The sequence below is a fragment of the Ornithodoros turicata genome, chromosome 1, assembly GCF_037126465.1.
Source record: "Ornithodoros turicata isolate Travis chromosome 1, ASM3712646v1, whole genome shotgun sequence".
Classification (NCBI taxonomy): domain Eukaryota; kingdom Metazoa; phylum Arthropoda; class Arachnida; order Ixodida; family Argasidae; genus Ornithodoros; species Ornithodoros turicata.
This window is the reverse complement of record NC_088201.1, coordinates 65,955,525-65,978,659: the sequence shown is the minus strand read 5'-3', so window position 1 is coordinate 65,978,659 and position 23,135 is coordinate 65,955,525. Positions and strand designations below refer to the sequence as shown.

General features: G+C 46.5%; 2 long non-coding RNA genes across 4 annotated transcripts in view; both read right to left on the bottom strand.

The window, feature by feature from the left end:
• Positions 1-820: 820 nt before the first annotated feature.
• The window catches only part of LOC135399927 (uncharacterized), a 79,854-nt gene continuing 57,539 nt past the window's right edge, over positions 821-23,135 (bottom strand). The window contains exons 1-4 of one of the 2 annotated variants that reach the window (XR_010424456.1): positions 11,946-12,170; positions 6,100-6,279; positions 5,656-6,042; positions 821-1,011 (exon numbers count right to left, since the gene is read on the bottom strand). This is a non-coding gene — a long non-coding RNA (uncharacterized LOC135399927). Of the gene's footprint in view, positions 1,012-5,655; positions 6,043-6,099; positions 6,280-11,945; positions 12,171-23,135 lie in introns of those variants that run through there. The other variant, XR_010424457.1, reaches the window with a different exon arrangement.
• LOC135399920 (uncharacterized) lies at positions 15,224-15,897 on the bottom strand. Of its 2 annotated transcripts, XR_010424454.1 has the most exons (4): positions 15,818-15,868; positions 15,598-15,735; positions 15,463-15,525; positions 15,224-15,375 (listed from the first exon to the last, which is right to left on the bottom strand). It is a non-coding gene; the product is annotated as an uncharacterized LOC135399920 (long non-coding RNA). The 2 variants fall into 2 exon arrangements; XR_010424453.1 differs by having other exon boundaries at positions 15,598-15,897.

Here is a 23,135-nt window from a genome sequence, read left to right as displayed (position 1 = left end):
CAGAGAAAACAGAAACATATTGTTCTCCCCATTCCTCTTTCTGAATACACATTACAATTTGGCGCAAATCGAAACTTCAATGTCTGCCATCCTGAGCGCAGAATGACTCCGACCGTTCGAAAATTCCCGGCGAAGGGTGGCTACTCCAAGGTCACGTGATGCTACGTCACACCAAACTCGCAAGTTACTCGGGTTGAATAAAAAGCGCACCCAGAGTGATAGCAGAAAAAGTAACAGTTCCTGAAATTGGTAGAGGGAAAGCGAGAGTACAACGTGATAAGCCATGCCTGTGTTATCGCTTTCTGCGATGCTGGGGTGGGCTGGGTTTCCATCCTCCTTTCGTCGGACTGACATCGCGCGCTATCCTGTGCGACCTCCGTAGAGCACGATGTCCGGCTATTTTTTCCGATAGGATAGCTCCTGAATATCCCTGTTAATTATCATTAATTTCAGTAAACTAGACAGGCTCTTCACATTCGTAGGGTGAAAAAGTGACTGACTTCAATTCGCAAAAATTTACATAATTAAACTTCACACGACGTTCACATCAGGAGGTGGCAAAAACCTAGTAAGAACAAATGCCGTTGACCGCATCACTCCAGTTTTTTTTTAAATTATAATTCAATGACACGTTTTCTGGGACACCCTGTATAGATATCATAATGAATAAGTGAGCCGCAGACGGAAGTTACATGAAAGGAAGTAAAACAGTTAGTAGTTTAATGCATTAGTTAGCTAAAAATACAGATGATCGACGTTTCGGAGGAAGCTCCGTCTTCAGGATAAAGGAAAATGACTTCGTGCTATGGCTTATGTAGGCTTTATGTAGGCTTCTTGAATGACGTCACAGTTGAGTATGAGCTCGCCACCTGGCGATTGTCGTAGAGAGTTATGGAAATATCCGGGAAGGTCACGTGCAGGGTCCTTGTCCTGTGATTGACATAATCTGGGGTATTGTGTAGAGATGGTTCGCCTTCCAAGGTATAATCGAAAGGCTGGCTTTGTTCTAATCTGAAAAAAAAAAAAAAGGAAAGTAACACGAAGTGAACTGTACAGTTGAGGAGAGGGGTAATTGCTTTTTCTATATGGTATTGATGCTACGAACAGTAGAGAGGATGCGTGGATTAATCAGAGATTTAAACTTATAAATCAGAAATGACTCTCGTTTTTCCCTTGATCGGTCGGACTAAAATCCAGACTCAAGAATAAAAACTGATACATCGGCAATTGAGTGTTCAGGTGATTGAAGTGACGCAAAACTGGGAGGTTGGGCTTCTTAGTTACATCCCCGCCCATCTCTTTAATACACGACCATAACACTCGCACCTAGCCCCAGCGCCGCTGATTTAGTTTCGCCAAGCAGCCGCCGCACGTTTGTGGCGCTGAATATGCGGCCTTCGGCAGACGACGCATGCTATGCTGTGGCCGTCGCTGCTGTCATTCGCGTTTTGTTTTGGCTGATTTTCACGCGGTGGGCAGTGTATGTCTCCGGTGCATGGTTTGTCAGGCGTGAGACGTGATGGTGTACTGCACCGTCCCGCTTTGCAAGCCGAAGAAAGCAGTGCCGGACCGAAGTATTTCCTTCCACGAGTTCCGCTAATATGCTACTTTGCCGGAGATGTGGCTCGAAATATATCGCGGGGTCCTGACACAAGTAACTTCATTGCGATACGTGTATTATATACTTACGAATATAAATACGTTTTTCCCACTCTGTATTTATATTTTAAATAGTACTTTAATTACAATGTATTTAAATACTGCCAATCCCTGCCTCCGACAGACTACTCGACAGCGTGTTCTCGGCATTTTAAGGCCGATGACTTTAGCATCGGCGCAAAGCGTGAAGTTCTCAGACGTGGCACCGTGGCTACGGTACCTACGTTTAGTGATCATGAAGTTTACGCGGCGTTGCATCTCCCAGGAGTGCAAAAGGAGCACAAAAAAGGCACCACAAGGTAGCGTCGCAGAAAGGCCAGCATCAAGAAAAGTTCTCAAAGTGGCTTCTATCCGAACAGCATAATAAAGGTTAGCAGAGCATTGTAATGGCAGACTGCAAAAGAAAAAAAAGCAAAGGAAAAGTAGTGTACAAGTAAAATAAAAAGGGACCAATAAGTAGGAAAACAAAACAAGCAACTGCTGATTCAAAACTGAAGTTTTTTTTTTTTGATTGCGTGTTGGCACCGCGAAGCAACTGTGGCTATGAGCGGCGTACAGATGTGGACAGAGAGGACAGCAGGAAGGAGTGGGGGACAGGGGGATTAGTATGTGTCCGGGGTCGACTTCAGGGGGAACTGTGCCGACATTCGTCTGGAAAGTCTTCGGAAAACCCAGGGAAAACCTCAGACAGGCCGGCGGTAGGATTCGAACCCACCACCTCCCAGTCTACAGCACGACCTTGGTTACCATCAACGAGCGGACGCCTTAGCCCACTCGGCCATGCCGCTGGTCAAAACTGAAGTGCTTGCTCATACAACAAATTCTTTTGGACGTCGTAACTGGTGTCAGTCATCCCTTTGCCAGGAACAGTTTCTTCTTGCGGTCGCATTCACCCATTCTCTGTAACTGCCCTGTATGTTAACACGGAACGCCTCTCACGCGAAACGTAAACTCTGAACGCGCTTGCGTCTGACAATCACAAAGGCATGATAACCGACCCAACACACAAGGTGCTCCTGCCAAGTTTGTGCGATGTACGGCACATAGCGCGCGAGTTCCACAGTTTTACATGCCACCTTACACTTCACAGCACAACCCATTTCTGAGTATTTAGCTTCGTAACTCTTAGCTCTACATGCACAGAGAACCTGCGACAATACACAAGAATAATTGAGAAGAAGAATTAACCACAAGGACCACTCATACTGCACACAGCTGAGCTACGACAGGCGCTCTTCTGGGTACCGCAAGTGTCGCCCCTGACGGGCGCTCCGCGCGTAAATCCGGTACTTCTGCTCCTCGAGCCGCGGGCGGAAGTCTCATAGGCGAACGGGCGAGTGTTGTGGTCGTGTATTATCGAGATGGTCGTGGTTACATCAGACCTGTGGTTGTTGAACCGAATTCTGAATGAAGCTTTTGTCTGGCCGATATATTGCGAATTGCAAGTGTTACATTGAAGGAGGTAGATGATATTGAAAGAATTGCAATCCAAGTTGCCAAGTACATTTGTCCTAAAGTGTGAATTGGTACTTTGAACTGTTTGGCATGTTTGCATTAATTTGCAGATCTGACACCTCCTTCCGTTGCAGGGGTGGCATCCTACACCTTCATCTTTTGGCTTGTTGATCTTAGCTCTTACTAGCCTGTCTTGCAAATTACAACCACGGCGGTAGGTGACGCCTGGTGGATCAGGGAATATTGACTGCATGCGTTGGGATTGTGAGAGTATGGAGTGATGGCGTTTTAGAATGGCAATAATGTTGGGAATGTTGTCATAAAACGAGGCAGCGATATTTATTAAATTTTCCGGCCACGGTTTGGTTCCCCTGGTACGAAGGGATTGGCGATTGGTTTGCTTTGCTCGGGAACGCGCGTCTTGTACTAATTTGGGCGAATAATTTCGCCTGGCCAGGGTAATCTCAAGCTGCCTAAGGTGCTCGTCCAACGTACAATCATCTGAACAAATTCTGCGGCGTCGAAGTACTTGACTGTATGGTATCGCAAGCTTCGTATGTCGGGGGTGGCAACTCCGAAATGAAGGGAAATGAAGGGTATTGAAGGGTATTGGGGTTTTGAAGGGTTTGAATGGTATTGAAGGGTCCGTGGGTTTGCGGAATAGGTCGGTTGTAATTTGCCCGTTTTCAATGTTCACCTATACATCTAAAAAGTTGACAGATGTCCTGGAGTAGGTATGAGTGAATTTAATGCTTTGGTGTACAGAGTTGAAGCTATTGATGAACTCCAATAGGTCATCTTCAGAGTGAGGCCAGATCATGAATATGTCGTCTAGAAAACATTTGAAAAGGAGTGCCTGTTGTTCACTCTTAACCAGGAATGTTTTTTCTGGGGATTCCATAAAGATGTTTGCATAGTTTGGGACCATCTTTGTTCCCATTGGAGTGCCATTAATTTGGATGTAACGTTCGAAATTGTTGTTGGTAAGTATTAGTTCTAAAAGCTCCGATAAAACACATACATCATAGTCTCTTTCCGAATAGCGCAAATATGCGTTCTTAGCAGCTTCAGTTCTGTCAGGTTGAGGGATGTTAGTGTACAGAGAAGTAACATCTAAGGTTACAAGGAAACACGAGGAGTATACCAGGAGTATGATATCTTGGATGGCGTCAAGAAAATCGTTAGTATCCCTGATGTATTAGGGCAATTTACGGGGGAGATTTAAGGATTTAAGATTAAGGAGATTGTCAGCAATACAAGACATATTTTTGGTCGCGGTACCATTGCAGGATACAATGGGTCTTCCAGGATTACCTGCTTTGTGAATTTTGGGGAGCATGTAGAACCTACCGGGTTTGGGATCTCTAGGCATAGGGTATCCCAATAGGTTTACATTGGTTTCACACCGGACTTTTAGGCTCTTCAGTGCCTTAAATTAATAGTTATTTTTACAACTGTGTGTGGGGCAGGATCATCCTCCAGTTTTCTGTAAAATTTATCGCAAGTTAATTGGCGATTGCCTTCACTGACATAGTCCACCATGTCCACAACAACTATTGCACCCCCCCTTGCCCGCTCTCTTTATGACCAGGTCGTCACGGTTTGCTAGTTCTGCTAAGCTGTGTAAGCCTTAGTAAGGTTTGATTTTGGTTTTTTGGCTTTCGAATTTTGGTAGGCCTTCTGCACTGCTTTGATATAGACGTCTAGAGCTTTGTCGCGGTTACTATCGGGGGTGAATTCTGATTTTGGGGCGAAAGGGTCGGGTTTTTTTTGTAGGTTCGTCGTGGTAGTATTCTTTAAGACGCATGCGCCTGGCGAAGTGATCGAGATCAACATGGTTGATATTCACTGATTTTATTAGTATCTGGGCAGAATGACAGACCGCGCTCTAAAAGTGACATTTCCGATTCAGTTAATCTAGAAGATGAAGAGTTGACAATGTTACTTTTAATGTTGCGGTCGGTCGCATTCGGGCTGGTTTCTGTGTTCCGCTGTTTCTCAAGGAGATCTTCAGTCGTAGGATGAAGATTAGGTGGCTCAGGCATGTTATGAGGGATACAGGTAGTACAGTTTTGATATGCTCCATTGTGTGGGGGTCTGGACTGGCTGTCATAAGTATGTTCAGAGAGGATCTCCGACTGAATAATAGTATTTTGGATCTGGTCTCTCTACATTTTCTTGAATTTCTGACAATTTTTTTGAAGGCCAACTGATGTTTCTTTGTTTTTATGAACTGCTCTAGTTCCAGCTGGTGTTGACATGATAAGTGAGCTTGGGGCTAATGATTTGAATTTCAGTATCTAACTTGGAAATAGTTTCCTCGCAATGCGCGATTAAAACCTCTACCAGCGAATTAGATGTCTCGTTTAACACGATTTGCCAATGTTCTTCGTGCTACTCGCTTTGAGGAAGCAACGAGCGTATGCTAATTGCGAGGCCTTTTGGAATTTTGTTTTGTTGGCGATAGTAAGTTAAGAGTCTCTTTGTGGGATCTATAACGGATTGATTTGTCCGGCATATTTAGCAATTTATAGAACGTACTAGGGGAAGCGCCATGCAGAGGATTCACCGATACAGATTCACCGGCGGCTAGTCAATCTCGTCGGCCTGCAGGCTGTCGGGGTCGTCGTCTTTGTCCTAGGGCTGCAGCTTCCTGGAAGGTCGGCCAGCATGGGTCCGTTACTACAGGTTCGTTGGCTCGGCGGCGAGGGGCTCGCCCAAGCAGCCGTGGCAGGACGCTTCGGGTGCGGCCGCAGATCTGTCGGACCCCCTCGTAGCTTGGATGTAACCCATCTGCAGCGAGGACACGTGTGGGGGGCTGGCGATGAAAGCCATGATCCAGGTAGTACAGGCGTGCAGAGCGCCGACACAGGTACACCAACCGCTTGTTGAAGGCAAACTCGAGGACTGCATTGATACTCCATTCGTCTGTCAACAAAAAGGCGGCGCCTGTTACAGGATCAGGGATAACAAGACTGTACATACCTCGGGCCCTGAGGTGTTGGATGAGTTTGTCGTACTCCCTGATCGCGATGTCGGGGTCCATGTAGGGCATGTCGTTCGTTCCGCAACGTAGCACAACTACACGAACGCAGCCTCCTCGAAGTCGCTGATCCGCCCCCCACTCCTTCTGAGGAACATTACCGGTAGCTGACGTGAACCGGGCTGAAAATGGCGGTGCAGGTATTTAGTTTGGGAATTACCCAGAACAGCTACAGTAGGTGAATAAGAAGGATACTTCCTCATGCGGGTATCCATCCGCCATGGGCCATCGTAGAAAATAAAATGCAAAGAGAAAGTGTCTGAAAGCCGCGAGTTAATATAAAATAATGACCCGGACGGAAGTTACATGAAAAGAAGTAAAACAGCAGTTTAATACATTAGTTTACAGAAATAATTAGCTCTTAGATTTAAAAAGTTACAAAAATACAGATGATCGACGTTTCGAAGGAGACTCCTCCTTCAGGATAAAGGAAAATTACTTGGTGCTATGGCTTAGGTAGGTTTCTTGAACGACGTCGCAGTTGAGTATGAGCTCGCCACCTGGCGATTGTCGTACAGAGTTATGGAAATTTCCGGGAAGGTCAAGTGCAGGGTCCTTGTCCTGCGGTTGACATAATCTGGGGTATTATGTAGAGATGGTTCGCGTTCCAAGGTACAATGGAAAGGCCGGCTTTGTTGTGAACTGTACAATTGAGGAGAGGGGTCATTGCTTTTTGTATATGGTATTGATGCTACGAACAGTAGACAGGATGCCTGGATCTTCATTTTTCAGAGATTTAAACTTATAAATCAGAAACGACTTGCGTTGTTCCCTTGCTCGGTCGGACTGAAATCCAGACTCAAGAATAAAAATTGATACATCAGCAATTGACCGCTCAGGTTGATTGAAGAGACGCGAAACTGGGAGGTTGGTCTTGAAGAAAGGGGTTCGGGCGACCGCGAAATTAAATAGGTACTAACAAAATATGAGGCAGACAACGAAGATGTAGGAAGTAGAAAAAGGGGGAGTTATTTATTTACTAGTGGAAAGTTAAGGGGGAAGTCAACGTTGCGGCGGAAGCTCCGCCTTCGTCAGGACCAGTCCTGACGAAGGCGGAGCTTCCGCCGCAACGTTGACTTCAGCTTCCGGACTCGGACAAGAATTCCAGGGAACGAAAGTCGAAAATTCTTGTAATTCAGCTTCAAATATCCGGACTACCGTGAGTAAGAGGAGACGCTGACCCCACTTCGTCACCCTTTTCGCTGTGTTGGGGTTGTTCCCGTCACACGTCAGGGACCTACATTCCTCCGTAGGGGAGGCAACCGTGCACGATTACCCCCTTTTCTATTTGTGTGCGTTGGGTCACGTTGACCAGTCGAGTCATTTGGAAATATCTCGAGCAACTGTCCGGTTCTAGAGGGGAAAACTCTAACCCGAGGTCCTGCTGCTTACGGCCCGTTGGCCGACGAAGACATTCCCCTAGCTGAGCTGCGATCCCTGATGCAGAGGCTCACTGCGACTGCCGTAGATGATGCTGCGGTTTCTGACTACGTTGACGTTGATAAGGATGACGACGCGTGTGCAGCTATGACTGATGACGGTGTGATTGCTGCTGTTGCCTCCGATGATGTGCAGCAAGATGGTGCCGATGACGCCGGTGAGAAACAAGGCTCCGACATTCTTTAAGCAGCGCAACAGCGTGGCTCAACTCTATGCAATTAGCAAAAGTTTGCAGGAATCGAGTGCCTACTCTACTATGTAACAGCTGTCATTGACGAGATTTCTGTGTTTTAATTAAACATTGCTCTGTAGGACGCTTCTATTCGATCGTTTCATTTATCCGGATGCCCCGGTATCCGGACGATTTCGGCGGGAACGGCACCGTCCGGATAAACGGGGGTCGACTGTATATATATAATGCAGGAAAAAATGCAGGGAAAAAAGCCATTTTCAACACGTCTAGTGTCATCTACTTGTTTCTTTAATGGCTTTTTTTCCTGCATTATAATCCACTGGCTTGCACTGTGGCATTGAGGAGTGCTCAGTCACCCTCCCAGGTGTAGATCGCTCGCTGAGTGACCCCTGGTTTGCCAATTCTGAACGATGCGCAGCTACCCAGAGCTGACGAGCCGCAGATACGGCGAAACACGCGTCCTCTGGTGCTGTCGCATCGTTCCATGAGTATCTATATATATATATATCTCCCTTGGCTTGCACCGTGCTGTTTGTGCTACAGCCAGGCGGAAAGCGTCGCGTAAATCTAAATCTAAGGTAAATCTAAAAAGGTAGCGAAGGCGGTTAAAGAAATACGTTAAACGCTACGCCATAACGCCACGAATTATATGGAGGTTCATAGATACTTCGCTGGTAGTTTGAGTACAAGAGACTACTGCCTTTTATTTTTTATTATTGCTCCTACAGCCTACTTTGGCTTTGTTACACTACACAGTAAATCATTTTACACCTTTATTTGCTCAAACAAGGTGTATTCTTATAAAAACACCCCTTTCTATTCCACAAAGAGTGCAAAAAGTGCATTACTAAAGGTGTAATATCGACATACACCACGTCTTATCCAATGTGGATCATTAAGAGTGTAAAGTGGGGTGTTGAAACAGTTGTTTTCCGTCGAATGCACCTTTTTTACACCCATTTGAATTGGGAGTATGGTGTTAAAAATGGTGTTTTATTTCGTGAGAGAAAAATTATGCTGGTTTCACAGCTCCGCTCAGCAAGTAATCACATTATAGACAATAACCTGAGTTAAAAACACAGTATTTGACAGGGAGGGATGTTAGAAATTTAGCTTATACCTTTGACTCGTTGCAAGCGTGGGTGTTAATTGCAAAAACATACTCCCGCCACCGTTACAAACGTTTCCCGCCCCACCACATGTAACGAACGTGCCCCAACAAATTTTATTTCAGTATATGATACATCCGACACGCCAATATAGGCTACTGAGGGTGCCCCAGGTCTCTTTATGGCTTGCACTCACTTTGGTCCCACAGTGTTAACAAGCTAACGAGGCGTGCCTGCGACGCATTGCCGCATTGCACTCCGGTTTAGGTTCTACGATGGAACCACGGCTGGAAGTCTACCGCGTTCGCGGTGCTGCTTGCCATAGAAGCAAGAACGTCGAACTCTATGTCTCGGCCAGTGGTGTCGGTATGCTGCCGCGGAAGCTCCTATTACACTATTTGCGAGGGAATATTCGCTAGCAAATAATTCCATCATAAAAGGTGTTCTCAATAGAATACTCCCATTTTAAGGGTGTTTTTGTTTTTAAACACCCATTATAAGAGTGTTCTATTAGGAATACACTTAACTAAAGGGTGCATTAGAAAACACCCATCATTTGAGTGTAGAGGCAAGACCAAAAAGGTGTGCGCCATGGGACAAGCCATTTACACCAAAAAAGTGCAAAAAACTTTACTGTGTATCACCACAGACAAAATGTATCATCATAGGGTATGTTTTACTATATCAAAATTCAACTCCAGGTGATACTCAAAATTTTTTCAAGATATCAGAGTTCTATTCTGAAACCATTTCTCCATGTTGAAGTAGCACGAATGCGCTGACAACATGTGTTTGTAGGGACAGCCATGTTCACAACCAGGAAAATGCTTGATTGCAAGGTAGGTCAGCCTTCGTTTTTCTTGTCTTCCAAGGAAACTGTGAGAGGGAAGGTGTGCTGAGTGAGAAATCAGCAGCCTGAGTTACGGCTTATTTTACAAATTACACCCAGAGCTGTAGTAATAACGGGGGGGGGGGTAGAGCCACTCATGCCTTGCTGGAAGACTGCAATGTCAAGGCTGTTATGCTTGAGAAAAGTGGAAAACAAAATTAGCAGTCTAAATATGCTTAAGGAAGGAAATGCCATTGAGTAACCTTTTAGTAAAGTTTTCTCTTTGCACCTCATCGGCTGCTCTATGCCTTTCTCCAGGCAATGAAACAATGCTCCTTAGTAGCAGTGACACCTGATGAAATCTGGTATTGATAATCATAAGTCTACGAACACATAGTTGCATTGCCAAGAGGAAGCGCAACAAGCTACGTGGTTCAAACGTACCTACCCCAAAATAATTCGGGAGCCGGAAGAAATGTTCCCGGAAGAAATGTCCCCTGGTAAAAATGTCCCCGGAAAAAATGTCCCCTGAGAAACATCCACTTTTGGTACGCGTAGAATTGTTGGAAAATCCCCGGTTGCGATACTGTCGGTCTTGAAGTCCTCGGACTCAAAATAAATACTAAAGTACCTAACCGCTTACTAAGTGTTTTTACTTGGAAAGCTTGGGCCACTTTCACTTACGATTTCGCGTAGACAATACACCGCAATCAATTGTCACGTTAGTTGATACAGCGTGCACACATGGCTGGGATATTCTTATTTTGTTTCTTTCTTCTTATACTAAGAAGCCTATCCTGCGTGACGTCACATTGACCGGTGTGCGATCAGAACGTCGGGATTTTGCGACTGATGACACAGCTATCCTTTCAGATTTGAGGGGTATGTGCATTTTTCTGTACCAGCTCGCGTGGAGTAGCGGTTAGGATGATCGCCTTTCGCGCCGAGACTGGGAGGTGGCGCGGGTTCGAATCCTCGTACCGGCTGACGTTTCCACTGGGTTTTTCCGCAGACCTTCCAGACGAATGTCCGCACACTTCGCCCTGAAGTCGGCCCTGGACGCATCCCCCTCCACCCTCATTCTTGCTGTCCTCTATCCACGCCTGTACACCACGTAAAGCAGCAGCTGCTTCGCGGCGCTAACACGTAAAAACATTTTCTCCGCTAATTAACACAAATGTAAATGTCACAGAAAGGCGTACGCCGCCCAGTTTCAACAAACAAGGAGAGAAGATGTCATTCGGAACGGCTAGGAGCATGTCAAGTTCTTTCTTAAAAGTGCGCGGATCGACGTGCAGGGTGTTGTGTAAAAAGGAAAAAAAATGCGCGGGAGGGGGCGGAATCAATAAAATTGACAGGGAAGATTATATGTCATATGTCTAGCGGTGTCACGCGTTGCGTCTCGGGAGTCCCATGACTGTACAGGCCGCTTTATTGCAATAAACAACGAAGTAAATACACCAAAACTGACACCAACGACCCCATAGGCAAAGAAATGCTATGTGTGAGTAGTCACTTTAAAACGGAATTAAACACAAATAAATTAAGAGACTCGTTGAATAACCATAGCGGATACATATACAGCGTAAGTTGGAATATAAACATGTACGGTATGCATGTGTAAGTATGTAGCTGATGAAGCGCTCACTCTGTTTTATGCAATCCATGTGCTGGTCTTATACGAGTGCAGCTTCGGGACTATTCAAATATATTCGGTTTAGAAGAAACATTCGATTCGGAATTCGAACACTGAATTGCATATTTGATTCGGAAAGAACAGGATATACGATTATTCGCCTCGGTGTTACAGAAATCCAAAAAATCACACCGTACCAGAAGTGAATGTTCCTCAGGGGACATTTTTTCCGGGGACGTTTCTTCCAGGGGACATTTTTTCTGGGGGCAGTTCTTCCTGGACCCCAAATAATTCGGCACAAATTTGGTGCCTATGCCTTGTGGTGGAAGGCTGTAATTCTGGGGCTCTTACGCTCGAGAAAAGTGGAAAACAAAATTAGCAGTTTAAAATTTGCCTGAGGAAGGAAATGCCACTGAGTTACCTTCGAGTAAAGTTTTCTCTTTGCTCCTTATCGGTGGCTGTACTTCTTCTTTGAGTTACTACTAGTCTTTTTCATAAGTTTGTTCTTGAAGAGTGAGTGCGTCAGAACAAGTACAATTTCCTTCTTCACTGAGTATCCAATTACCGAAGCAATCACTCACCTTGCAGGTCTTAACTCAAATTGTGCTGCCGCTTGTGTGATCGTCAAACACTTTCCTTGCTTAAAAGAAACAAATTTGTTGTTCACCTAATTATACGACCTTTTCTCTATTACAGGAGATACCGTCATGTTGCCTACAAACAATGCGCATCGTGGTTTTGGGGGCGCCTCGAAGAGTGAGATAGGCGTGTGCTGCCATTCTGCGTCATATGGGCTATCAGGGACAAGTTTCCATCTACGTTTTATACTGGCTTCAAATCTGCACAATAGCCATAGTAGGATGTATGTACGTAAATATATGCTCTAAACCTCTTCAGTACAATGTTGCTTGTTTTTGTCTCATATATACATAGAATTTCGCAGCACAGGCAACATGCACAAGGCCGTAAGCGGTGTTGCCTGGCGGCCTGGCCTCTATCAGTGCCTGCTTATGCATGGGAGGCTGGCTGCTTGTCAGGCTGGAGAGCTCCTCCGGTGAGTTTGCAGCCCATGCTGTATCAAACGTAGGTCACCTATCGCACAGCTCTACCACTTCCTTGAGAAGCTTGTGCCCATAGTCTGAAAGCAAGCTGTATATATACGTATATATGTTTGTAAGTCAAACGCATAGCTCGGCGTTTCGGGGCCTCGAAACTCACAATCACAATCATCTGATAAGGCGTGAGTTCGTGCCATGCTACGAACACAAGTGAAGGTCGAGATAACGTATCGGTGAGCTCGATCATGCCGCATATTAGTATATGCACCGGATAACATCACACTTGTAAACAGAGCACATGTGATGTTATCTGGTGGGTGTACTAATACGTACTGCGTACGTGTGCATGCCAGTACTGGCACGGCGACGTTTGACTTACAAACATATGCTCTACGTGCAGTCAAAGCTCTGGCTATTTTTTCCCTAGTATATATATATATATATATATATATATATCTTAAATGTAAATAAATTATCCCTTTTTTCTTACTTCCCGTACCTTCGTAGTCTGTGTTTCAATTTTCATTTCAGCTATATATATATATATATATATATATATATATATATCTACAAATAGCCGAAGCTGTGTAGCTGCACGTTGAGCATACGTTTGTAATTTGATCGTGCAGTCCCAGCCGAGGACAGCTGTTTCGCTCTACTTGGAGCGCTACAGCCCGGCGCAGGGAAGTGACATGATCTTGGTTCGGCGCTAACAGTGTGCCTCGGCGAGGCATCAATGTTCCACGGTGACGGCGTCACCTCTGGAGGCCGCAGTGCAAGCCAGCAAGTACATATACAAATGAAAAAATAGCCGAAGCTCGGTAGCAGCACGTTGAGCATATGTTTGTAATTTGATCGTGCACTCCCAGCCGAGAACAGCTGTTTCCTCTCGGCCCCTCCAGGCTCCTCCTTGTTAGCGCCAACCCAAGATCGTGTCACTCCCCTGCGCCGGGCTGAAGAGCTCCAAGTAGAGCGAAACAGCTGTCCTCGTCTGGGAGTGTACGATCAAATTACAAACATTGCACTGCCCATCAAGGAGGAGCCTACCTTCAGTATGTAAACCATACATAAGTCAGACATCACTATTAGTTAAGTCAGTGCCATGATATACAGCTTGATATATATATATATATATATATATATGGGCAGTGCAACGTACTCTCCAGAGTACGCCTTGGACCGTTTTCGAAGGTAGGGTAGTTCCCTGTCCTCCGTGAAAGCATGTGTCCTGGCAGAGTTCTTATTCAAATGCAGCATTGCGAGATATGTCCCACATATTACCAACCAATTACCAACCAATAAGCATTCTCTGATGATGCCTACATACCTGCACTTCATGGTTTTGGGGCCATACCCAACAGACTTTGGAGCAAACCTGGTGAGGAGGCTGTGGGATGCCTCCAAGCTTGAAGTCTGCACATCAGGGGAAAGGCTCGGGATGTCCTTGAGGAGGTACTTTGACAGTGTTATACTAGCTAGCTTTTTCTTCAGCTGTGATCCTTCAAAAGAGCATACACTATTATAGCTATTACAAAGAGGAGTAAATAGTGCCAACGCGCAGTAATTTGATAGCAAAATATTCACCAGGAATGAGCCATGGTCGCTTCGTGCCGTCGAGGAGAAGGTGTAAACAGCGTGTATAAGAACCCTCGTGACCCTCGTGGACATTGCAAACACATTGAGAAACACTTCTTCCACATTGAGAGAGCATGCTCTGTGTCCCCTTCACAGTGAGTGAGACAGAAGTGAAGGTGGTTGACAACAGGCTTTGTTGACAGCTTAAGTGCTTCACACTAGAGCACTGCGCGGATGAGATCTTTGGCATCCGCATCCGTCCCGCATCCGCACACACGTTATCCGCATCCGATCCACATCCGCAGCATACACAACAGTGTACATCCGCATCCGATCCGCTGAGCAAAACGCACCATCCACATCCGATCCGCAAAATCCGCACATTTTGAAAGACGCGTAAAGACCGCCGGAAGCATGTTGGTATAATTTCGGATGCCTCCATGCTGTCAGGGAAAGACTTAGACATGACGGCAAGCAAGGGTAAACCTTTCAACAAACGCGATATGGAGAGACTTCTGGAACGCGTGGAACGCTACCTCGTCGATGCTCGCACGGTTCGAGACGCCAGAATGCCTCCTCTCCCGTCTTGGCGCGGCGCATGGTCAAAGGTGAACCCAAGCATGCGCTCGCTGTCGGCACGCAATACAAATAAATTGCTGGTAGAAAAATGACAGCACGTGGTATATCCGCATCCGATCCGCTATCGATCCGCTGCCTTCGCATCCGATCCGCGCACCGCAGAAAGTGCTAAATTTTCATCCGAATCCGCAAGTATCTTGCGGACATCCGCGGATATCCGCTTCTATCCGCGGATGGTGCAGGGCTCTACTTGAGACCCCTTTGTCTTGCTCGCACTCATGAGCTTCTTGCGGATGCCTATATTTCAAAATTAACAGGAAATAAACTGATCTCTCAGCACCATTTGAGTACACCAGCACCCCGAAGCACTTACCTTTGGAGACATGCCAAATATCGAACTGATACTTCACAGTTGGATATGATGTGCGCATGTATTTTCTCACACTGGCATGCCGGTCTGTTGTTAGGGTGTCTACCGCAACATTGAAGTATTTCAGCTCTTCCAGCCCACGTTTCAATGCTTCCAGCTCCATGTGATAACTTGATGTCACTTCATTTGACTGTTGATTTTTTTGTCATTAGCTACTGGTCACTCCAAATACTCCAGACAGATATTTACAAAGCAGCGAAGCACCTGGACCTGGACAATATGGATGGCTTTGTTCAACTCCCAGTTGTAGAAGTTGTACGAAAGGTATTTTGGATTATGTCCAGGGGAGTCATAACGTCCGTCAGCAGCTAAGTTGATTCTCTTGCCCTGCATCTCAACCAGGAGTGTGGCTCGGTGTTGTATCCATACCTGTAGCAGGTAGGAAGAACATTAGTAATGGGACTACTTTTCATGATATACAACATTCGTGACAGAAAAAATATGAACAGCGCATACCGCTGTTATTGCAGGAAGATGGTAGCCTCGCTGGCAGCCGAAAAATGTGTTGTCACAGATGGCCTAAAGGGTAAAAATAACCGCTGGACTTCGTCTAGATACATCTAGTTCCTAGGGAGCAGAGTATGGACATACCTTGACATTTATCAGTTGAAGCATATGCAGTGTTGCTATTGGGCTGGCTCCACTGAATAGAATGGCGGTGAAAAAAGCACATTCCCAACAGGCTTGTTGGCTATATACGGCTGGCTTTCCCAACAGAAAATGTGGCTGCTGGACAGTAGCATTTCACTCGGAGGAGGGATCCGACACAGTTGAATGATGAAGTGCATGGACTCAAACATGTGGTACATACACGAAAGAGTTCCTTCAGTTTGCTTTCAAACACAATGTATTTTGACTCCTCCTGTGGATCCACAGACCGGTATTGATGGGACTCACTGCAACAAGTTTGCACATAAATATATAAATATACCCAGAGAAAAACCCATGATATTGAAGTACAACTCTAATTACCTGAGAACGCTGTCATTAATCGGTACATAATTAGCGTCTGCTGGGTTTTCGGTATCACCAATACTACTCTCTGTCACGTCCATAACTAGCATGGAACAACGCATTGGTTCCCATTGCACTGCAGTGTCTTGCTGGTTAGCTTGATGGAGCTCCTCACTTGTCCGGTTGCACGATGTTCGGTTTGCATCGACTGCTAAGGAAGTCCACTGTCCCGAAGCTGAGTTTGACCAAGCTCTTCACTTGTCTGGGTACATGATGTCTGCAGCGCCGCAAGATTACGATTTGCTTGTGTGCCTAGAGGTACAAAATCCTATGAGCCACATGTTACACTTAAGTCGTTATGTTGCTCATACCAGTTGTCCTAGACTTCATAAGTACTGTTTGGGTCCATCTTGACTCCTTCGGTGGAGAATACTGCGTGCCCTTCTCTTCGGTTGAACGTGTGCTTTTGAGCTGCTTGCATCCACAGTTCATGCACTCGAGGGTGCTTGGAGGGGTGTTGGAGAAAGAAAATGGCGGAGACCCTGCTAATGTACATTGCTCGCAACTTCCAACCAATCTTCCATTAGCATGACCTCACTCCGATAAGGCCCGACTGGCAGAACATCATAGACTGTACCAGGTCTGAGCCTGTTCTTTCGAGGGCTGGCAGAGTGTTGACATGGTGTTGCTTGTTGTTAAGACATGTGTGGCAGACTCAACAAACAGATTCAGCAAAGGCGTCCTGAAGATTGCCCCGGATTTTATTTTCTTTTGAGATCAATTCCACAATCAGAACAAGAACATCCTGCCACTCCTCCAAAGAACATGGGTCAGACCCGGTACTGAATGCAGTGTTCTCCGCCAGTTGGGTGCTTATTTGAGCTAGGTCATGGTAATAGAATATTTTGAGCACTGCACATTATAATATGACATCTCCAGGATAAACCAGTTTATTCCTTCCCGGATCAGGTTGGCAGTAAATGGGGTTGAACCTGATTTCTCTCTGGAAACCATGTATCGCGTAGAGTCACATGTTATTTGCACTATTTTGTGACAATTTGCATGCATGTCATATGTAAGTAATATTGCAATGTAAGAGTCGACACTCACATTGGGAGACATACAGGGGAAGCACACACTGTTTCAGATGCGTGGCTGCTTTCTTCGTTACCAGGTTGGGAAGCCTATAAACAATATTGTGAGGTAGTGCAGCATCAATAAATGTTACCGTAAAAGGCATGTGTACCTGCATATATACACACTATGCACTCGTATTACATAGATCAGGTACCGTTTTGCAGCATACTGTTCAGTCACTGAACAGTGTACAGCACTGTACAGTGTGCGCACTGCACGGGCCCGGGCTTACCCGAAAGCCCGAGCCCGGACCGGGCCGGGCTTGGCGTTTTTTAGGCGGGCCTGGGCCGGGCTCGGGCTTCAGTCACCGGGCCCGGGCCGGGTACGGGCTTGACAACGCCAGACATGGTCGGGCATGTACGCGAACATATTTCGCTTCACGAGACTGGACAGCTGAATTTTCACGTTACTTTTTTCCCCATTGGGTATGGGATACCAGGTATTCTCATCTGAGAACTATCACTTTTTTACATGTGATCATGCTTATTTCGTGAATGGGTCTGGATTTCAAGCGTGCACTCACACACATTTGGGGACGATTGGTGCGGGGTCCTGCACGAGCGTCAGTTAGGTTAGGTGTTGGGACATATATTTCGTTCGCGTGAGAGTTCAAGAAAGAGGAACTAACACCGGAGCATGTGCAATAGAGCGGCGATGAGTCTCTCTTGAACCGCAATGTACATACGCCCACGCGCCGCTGCGCGCCGCGTTCCCAACCAAGCAACCACCAAGCAAAGAGCGGCTTGTTGGCAGAGAAACACAGCCGCTGCTGCGTTCGAGTGTACCTCCTGACTCTCCACCAAGTAGCTGCGTCCTTTTCCTTGCTGCGTTGTGCTCTTTAGTAAATCGAAATACTCCTCCGAACCTCGAGAACAACTAGAGCAGAGGCGGGATTGCACCGGGCAGAGCATGGAAACAGTCGGGTACGGGCTGGGCCGGGCCGGTGGAGTCGGGCTCGGGCCGGGCTGGAAATATATAGAAGACGTCGGGTCCGGGCCGAGTACGGGCCGTAGTAGCCGGGCCTGGGCCGGGCACGGGCCTGAAAATTAGGCCCGTGCAGTGCTCTAGTGTACAGGTTATAATTGAGGACACTGGAGCACCATAAGCTTGATAACTCGCTTACAATGGGAGACAGAAATGCAGGGGAAGCACCCACTGTTTCAGATGCGTGATTGCTTTCTTCGTTACCAGGTTGGGAACCCTGTAAACAATATTGTGAGGCAGTGCAACATCAATAAATGTTACCGTAAAAGCATGTCTAGTATCAAACCAAATGCCACCATATATTCACAAGAACCACAAAGCCAGTCCATACAGTGTTACTATCACTAGCTTGGCTGTCACATCCTTCTGGGATACACAGGCTGGCCTGAATTTGGCCTGAGTTGCCAGACACACAGAAGGCTCAAACGCGCAAGACAGAAAACATACGTATGTGCATTCTTCAGGAAACAAAAATGCCACCATATGCTTACATGAACCATGGTGCCTATCCATATTGTCAATTTTGCTTGAAGTTTATAAGGCAAGACTATATGTACAGGTATGGGTGACTATTACACGACGCGGCGTAATATGCACCTTCTTTTTCTGTTGCACTGCGTGCTGATCATCCGCCGGCAGGTTCAACGACGGCGTCCCGTCAGGCGTCAGTCTACCTCGGAATCTCTCAACTGCGGACGCGTCCGCGAGTGCCATGTTCAATACGTAATCGTCCGATCGGAACTGCAAATAACAGACGGAGATTTCGGTGTTCGACATCACGTCCTATCAACCTCAGTTTTGTGGTCCGTGCCGGTTCGTTCTTGTAATAGCGAACCCGCTCCCTTTCGTCCACCGGAGCGGGATCCTTTGGTGTTTACATAGCCACGAACGCCGCACACACGCATTACGCACGATTGCAGCGGATTGTGTCAGGCAAACCACCGATTACCATACACAACTTCAGCCGTGTTGCGCTTACTTAAAACTAGCTGAAACGAGAGGACGGGTGACGGTAGTGTTAGGGTTCATATAGTAGTGTACGCGGTGATCCGTCTACTGTAAAATCTCTTTTGAAGGACGTTTCTTTGAGGCGATACAAGCAATAAATTCGCCTTAAAAATATACGGAAACAAAATAAAGGCATCTTTTCCAAATACCTTCGACAATAAAGAAACAGCTGTTCGCTGCGGCCGGTATTACAGCAACTGTTGCACTGTTCCATAGCGTTAATCATGTGTTTCATAGAACATGGCACCGTGAATTTTAGGAAATCATGACCGAGCCAGGAGTAATGCTCTCTCAGAGCTCCGAACAGATGAGTAGCAGACGACAGCTGAGTAGCAGACAGCATTTCTCTGGACCAATCAGCGAGCGCTCCTCTTACAGCGTCAGCGGGAGGTCCCAGGCAGATCACTTGCTGGTACTGCTCTCCACCACCGTTGCGCACGGTCGCTTTTTGCGACGTACTTTAAATTAAATTTCCGACATAATTATGACTATGGTGTGAATTATTTCTCATGCATCTTACCGACCTGCTTAGCAGTTTTATATAAAGAAAACAAGGTGTTAAAAATGACTTCCGTGCAACTTTAAAGGAACTATCAGACCCGGAAAGGTGAGTATGAGACCGACACGGTAATGTTCGGCATGGTTTTACAGTCTACTTGCCCAAGTTTCACTTACGAAAACAGCGTACTACTAGTAGTAGTAGTTTTAAAGATTCAGACTTCGTCTGAGGCCAAGCCTGAATGACGTAAGCCGGACACAGGAATGGGAGCGCAGCGTAGCTGCTCTGAGGTCGCGTTCGCACCGCAACATGCTAAGTGTAAAGACCTAAATACGCCGACTTTCGCGTACCAGCTGACACGACCATGTTCCGTGGAACACAGTGTTACGCTCCTGGCTGTACAAACACGTACGACGATAACCAGAAACAGCATTGGTGGGGTATCCAACATAGTTTGGTGGGGCCAGTGTGGTTTCGTTGGCCGACAAGCTTACACGTCTAAGGAGAAAGTGCGGTAATTGGACAAGTTGAAGACTTCCGCCGGCTTCTTCCAAATTGTCCCGCTCTTCGAATATAGGGTGTTCCTTCGTCGACAAGGGTGACATGTCGTTGCTCGGTGAATGGGCGTCGAATGAGTAACGGTACGAACTGGACATTGTGAGGCTGGAAGTTCGGGACGACACTCCGGACACGACATTCTTCATTAACGGTTAAGGCGCGGGAAAGACGGCTATATTAAGACGTATGTACGCGCGTTGAAGTCAAGGGTGATGGCTTGATGACTGCAGCTAAAGTGTATGTCTACAGTGGATCATTCCTCACAATGTCCAGTTCGTACCGTTAACTCATCCGACGCCCATTCACCGAGCAACGACATGTCGTCCTTGTCGACGAAGGAACACCCTATATTCGAAGAGCGGGACAATATGGAAGAAGTCGGCGGAAGTCTTCAACTTGTCCAATTACCGCACACAGCTAGGACGTCGCCCGCGCAGAATAGAACATGTTCTGTTTTTCGCCGACCGCGCTCGCGCAGTCAGATCAGCGCAGTCGCAGTCGCGCTGCCTACCACTCGTTCGAACGTCGCTAGGCAGTCGGCGACTTTCGTACCATGTCTTTGAGACTCCGTCTAGTTTCCTAAGAGCGAAATATGATGTTTCGTTTTGTGAACTTTCGATCGTGATCGTCATTTTTCTTCTCTAAGCTTCCATGTTCTGGAATATCTAGAACTAACTTGGCGCTTTCGATGGCCAACCCGTGCAATCGCTCCCTCGCGCTTTCACTCCTGTCATCACGTCCAATCTGTGGTGTTTGGAACAGATGCGTAGCCTACTCATCGCTTTGTGCGCCGCCGCTTCGATAGCCGTCTGCAAAGAGAAGAGTCGTCATTAAAGTCGAATGTACAGGTTGTGTGCAGAAAAAGTAGCCCCACGTCACGTTTTCGCACATCGCACGTTCCCTGCATACCCTATGAACTTCCGGCGGCTCACGACGACGCATTTATGCGATGAATCGTGGTAACCAAACTCTGTGCAACAAAATTAGCCACGCTAACTTTCGCTCCATGTATTTCCAATGGGACATTGCAGTGTGGCACAGTTGCGTCGCCCTACCGCTTGGGGTGTCACATAAGCAGAAACGAAACGAAATTGTGCCGTGACCGCCATATTGAGTTCTGCATAGGCAATTCGGGATGCACGGAGTGCAACGTTTGCATGGATAACTTTGGTACGCGGAGTTTGCTTACCACGATTTTTTTTCGTCGCATAAATGCGTCGACGTGCGCCACCGGACGTTCGTACAGTAAGCAGGGAACGTGGTACGTGCGTAAATGTGGGGCTACATTTTCTGCACACACCTGTGCACGCTGACCATTCAGCTGTTCTGGTGTCCTGAGTTGTAGGGGCGTTGCCACTCGTTGTTTCGTGTGCCTGTCCATTGCGCATCGTAGTATCGCGTGCTCACTGATGTGCAGGGCCCGCTTGCACGAAACTTCTGCTAGGATCCTAACCTTGAGGAATGTCCTTTAGCGCAGCCTTGCTAGTGCTTGTGTCGCATGCTACTGACGTACTTTTTATCAGCGAAATGCACTGCCAGAGCTGCGCCAAAGGAAATGCCTCAAGATTAGGATCCTAGCAGAAGTTTCGTGCAAGCGGGCCCTGATTCATCATGTGGCCTCCAGTGACGGATTCGTCTCCGCTGTTGTCTACCAAAGTGTGATCAAAGACCTACAAGACCCTCGTTGCTGCGTCGTCATGGTGTGTACTCCTCATGCGCCGTGGCATGGCTTCTCTCCGGTTGTGCTGGTTGCGAGCAATCCCAGCGCTTCTTTTCTATCTTCTGATTATTTTCTATTGACCATTCCTATGGGTTTTTTTCATTCCCAGCTGTTGTTCTGTATCCACTATTCCTAGCCCTTCTTTCCTATCGATAATCCCATTACTTTTTTTCTACCGACTATTCCAATTCCTTGTTTTATATCGACCTTTACCATTGGTTGTTTTCATTTCCAGTTTTTGATTTCTGTCAACCACTCCTAGCTCTCCTCTTCCATGGACCAGCTCCCGTGGCTCAGTGGTTAGCGTGCTAGCCATGTCACGTCGAGACTGGGAGGTACCCGGGTTCGAGTCCCGGTGCCGGCTGTGCTGTCTGGGGTTTTTCCTGTGTTTTCTTCAGACGCTTTCAGACATATGTCGGCACAGTTCCCCTAGAAGTCGGCCCAGGACGCACATTTCCCCAGGGCGTCAGTCGTGACGTTGCCCACATACGTGAGGCCGACAACGGCAAGCCCTTTCACCACCACCATCCTCTTCCGTGGACTTTTCGCATTGCTTCTTTTCATTCTCAGCACTCATTTTCTAATCCTATTTACCAATTGCTAGTTTTCCATCGACCTTTAGCAGTGGTTCTTTTCTATCGGCCTTCCCTCTTGCTTGTTTTATATAAACCATTCCGAGACTACCTCTTCTATACTATTTTCTCATTGCTTCTTTTCATTCTTATCACTTTTCCTAATACCAACTGCTAGTTTTCTATCGGCCTTCCCTATTGCTTGTTTTCTATGAACCATTCCTAAACCACCTCTTCTGTAGTCTTTTCCCATTGCTTCTTTTCATTCCCAGCACTTTTCTAATCCTATTTACCAACTGCTAGTTTTCTATCGGCCTTCCCTACTGTTGTTTTCTATAAACCATTTCTAGACCTTCTCTTCTGTAGTCTTTTCCCATCGCTTCTTTTCATTCCCAGCACTTATTTTCTAATCCTATTTACCAACTGCTAGTTTTCTATCGACCTTTACCACTGGTTGTTTTCTACCAGCCTTCCCTATTGCTTGATTTCTATGAACCATTCCTAGACCTTCTCTTCTGTAGTCTTTTCCCATTGCTTCTTTTCATTCCCAGCACTTATTTTCTAATCCTATTTACCAACTGCTAGTTTTCTATCGACCTTTACCCCTGGTTGTTTTCTATCAGCCTTCCCTATTGCTTGATTTCTATGAACCATTCATAGACCTTCTCTTCTGTAGTCTTTTCTCATTGCTTCTTTT